The sequence below is a fragment of the Adiantum capillus-veneris genome, chromosome 2 (genome assembly GCF_014529385.1).
Source record: "Adiantum capillus-veneris isolate H3 chromosome 2, ASM1452938v2, whole genome shotgun sequence".
Taxonomy (NCBI): Eukaryota; Viridiplantae; Streptophyta; class Polypodiopsida; order Polypodiales; family Pteridaceae; genus Adiantum; species Adiantum capillus-veneris.
In genome coordinates, this window is record NC_140932.1 from 6,346,439 (window position 1) to 6,350,121 (window position 3,683).

The following is a 3,683-nucleotide window of genomic DNA, read 5'->3' on the forward strand; positions in this document are numbered from 1 at the left end:
TCTCACCAAAGTGAACTCAAGGGCTACTCGTTCTACGACAAAAGCAAATCAACCACTTCCTAGTCAGACAATCGGTATGCGTCCAATCTCAACACTCAACATCATCACGCCTTTTCAGTATCCAAACAAATTCGGAATGTCATGAAACTTAAGGAGAGGCATCACAACACTTATAGACTCAATCCTACCAGGTTCTGTCACCATCTGGGAAGGTACATAAATCACGATCCATCACAAAAAATGTGCAAAAAAACTGAAACAGAAGTACTTGGAAAGATCTACCTTAAGCATAGAAACACTTATCCATGGTCAAAACAACAAAAACAACCATTTTAACTCCCAAATCAATGCATTTAGCTCACAAACGGTACGTCACGAACCATAGGAGAATTGGAAATGATTACACTTAGATTGTAGAGCAAGAGACAAGGAACGCAATGTGCTACAAGTTGTAGTCACAAGTAGCCTCCACAGTGCACGTTTTCTTTCTTCAACTAATGATAATTTCTTCTCAAAACTAAGGGTTTTGACTTTAAAAGTTAGGGAGATTTCTCATGGCCATCCAGCCTCTTACAAGGGGTAGACTAAGAGAAATAAAAAATGGTATGGTCTAATCTCATCATGATTACAACTCATCTTACTGTACATACGCCTGTATGCGCCCGTATCCACCAAACAAGAGCCATGGCCAAATGAGTTATGGGAAGCAATTAGAAGTGATAAGGAAGGGATCACAACCTATCAATCCATTCCAACCCTTGGAGCAAGAGCATCTAAATTTTGACATCCATTCACGGTGACGTTGAATCTATATCATCCAATGACAGTCAACCACACTTGGTGAAGACTCTATCATCATACATGGGAGGGTGCATGAATCCAAATTGAAAGTGAGAGTCATATCCTCACGGTGGAAGCAAACACTAAGTATGATCAATTTAAGGAGTTTACAAGAAGTGTTGTCTATGCCTATCCAATGCACCATAATGCTAGCATAGTTGCTAAAAATTAGACCTCAAAGAACTTGGAAAAAATGGGTATAAATTTTTTGTTTAAGACCATTGAAGAAGAACCTAAGGAAACCTTCTCAATAAGGGATGAAAGGCCTTTATAAAAGCTCTATTTATGATAGTTTATATGTTTAGTGCTTAATTGAATGTGTCTCTCTTGCAATTCATCGACTCTAGAGATAAAAGAAAGAAGGTAATGTGAGAAGGTAAAGATGCAAGCAAAGTCTCCTCCTTAGATTATAGAATTCTATTATTAGAAATCATCTCTATGTAGAAGTGAGGCAAGAAAAGTCTCAGGATGATGAGATTATTATATTTAATTTGGAAATAATGGTGTGCTTGGCATTGCTTCATGTCCAAGATGTCCTCGTTTGCAAGGTCATTTAAGAGTGCAATGATTGCAAGACATAGCAAAGACGTGGCCTCAATATGTTACGACAATATTTGTTGACACTAACAAAAAAGTTTCAGGCATCAAAACTTTACCATTGCAACCTCCATAATCCTCAAAATAAACTTAATTCCAAATATTGCACATGAACTCTGAGAGGAGCTTGAGTATATTTGAAGGTTTTACACTAAATTTCTCAAAAATTTTGTAGGTTTTTTCACATTCACATATAAAATTTAGAAGTAAATGTCAAAATTATAGGTGGGATTACACTAAATTTAGGTTTTTTTTTTTTTGCAAAACTCACAATTGTGAGTGGATAGTATTAAGAACATCAGAAATATGCACCAACCTCAAGCTCAGACCAAGCCTTGGGGGACATAGGATTACAAGTTGATAGAGAGACCACACCTACTCTTGGGCTTTACTTATTACAAGATGTCATGTATTGTTCTAGACCAGTCCTCTGAGGCTTGTTTGCCTCCGATCATGTGAATCGTCACTTTGCTCTCTTGTATGATTTCACAAAAGCTTGCCACAGCCAAACCCCCCTCAAACACGCGGCGGTTCCTTGCTTGCCAAATATGGTGAAAGAAGTAGTACCTGATTATTTGAGTGCAGACAAGCAGAGCAGGACTTCCCAACCTGTTACTACCAAAGAACAGATCATTCTTGAAGAACTTAATTTTCCATGTCCTTTGAATCCACTTGCATATTTTCCCAGCCATGCCACTGATTGCCTAGCATCCCATGAAAAGGTGGGCTAGGTCTTCACTAGCTATTCTGCACCCCGAGCAACGATCGGACCCGATTCCTCTTTCTTGTATCTTCACACCCGTCGGTAGAGCACCCCACATCACTTTCCACGGAACTATCTTCATATACTGAGGACACCTTGGCTTCCAGATGTTCTCCATGACTCCCTCTCACTGTTTCTCCATCCAGTGCCTCTTTCATAATTTGTTGAGGGGGCTACACCAATTAGCCTCGTGCATTAATGCCTGGTAAATGCCTTTAGAATGTGGTTTCCAAAAGAGGCTACTCCCGAGCCATCTCCAAGCATCCCATTCAAAGTTGGATTCACAAATTGGCATCACCACCTTATCAAGCTCTTTCATCACCTTGAAGACTAGTAAGATCTCAATGCCATTCAGTTGAAATTGGGGGGCTAGAGAGTCAGCAGTTTTCCATCACTTCCTGTTGCCATCCCAGAATTGCTCAAGTCAAACGAGCCCCTTATTATTCACATTCTTGGCCATTTCTATCCAATAGGGGCTTTGCGGTGGCCCCAATATTTTAAAGAGCCAAGGGGACCAGTGCAAAATGGAGTTCTTAAAGTATCTGGTTGCTTCCCCCCATTCCAAAACTTCAGCTGCACTTTTGCACTTCCTCATCAGCTCCCCTGAGAGTCCACCAGATCTAAGATAAGACCACTTCGGGGCGAGAAGTTTGTCGTGCATCACAACCCCCTTTCACTTTCCCCCTTTCGATCCTAGTTTTACTGCATCAAGCATTTCCTTGGTCATGATAGCCCAAGCTTGCTCCTATTTAGCCAATGATACCATAAATTTGGCACAAAGGGCCTCAGCATGGGATACAGGGTTAAGAATGGTGAGCCCTCCTTGATCTACCGGGCGAGCAACTACCTCCCATCTAGCCCACTACCATGGCCGGGAGGTTTTTGTGTTGTTCTTTCAGAGAAACCTAAATTCTTTCCAGTTACACTTAGCCATCTTGAGCACGGGGCTGAGGAAAGCAATATACGGGATCATGAAAGCATTAATCACTCTAATTCGGCTTTGGAAGGGGAGGAGAACAAACTCCCATCTTCTCATTTTCAAGCTTATTTTTCCAAGGACCCATTGAAATCTTTGTCTGTGGGTTACGTCCACCCCTATGGGGGCTCCCAGGTGTCTGAATACACTCCCTTTTGAGATAATCTCTCATGTCCAGACTGCAGGGTCAAAAGAGTTGTTCTCTGACAGGGAGATAAGCCTTGACTTCTCTATATTGCACTTGGATCTCGAGGCCAAGGCAAATGTTTGCACAATCTCCATAGCTCTCCTGACAACTTGAGGGAACGCCTTCAAGAATAGGAGCGAATCATCTGCGAACATTTTGGCCAATAGAGCTGGTCGTTGCCCGGTAATGCCAGACCTTGAATCTCTCCCCACGCAGTGCTGGCTTCGAGCATCGTAATGAGAGGGTGCGACCCGATGGCAAAGAGCAAGGGGGCCAGGGGAAATTCTTGCTTAATAGAACTTTTAACCTCAAACGAGCGC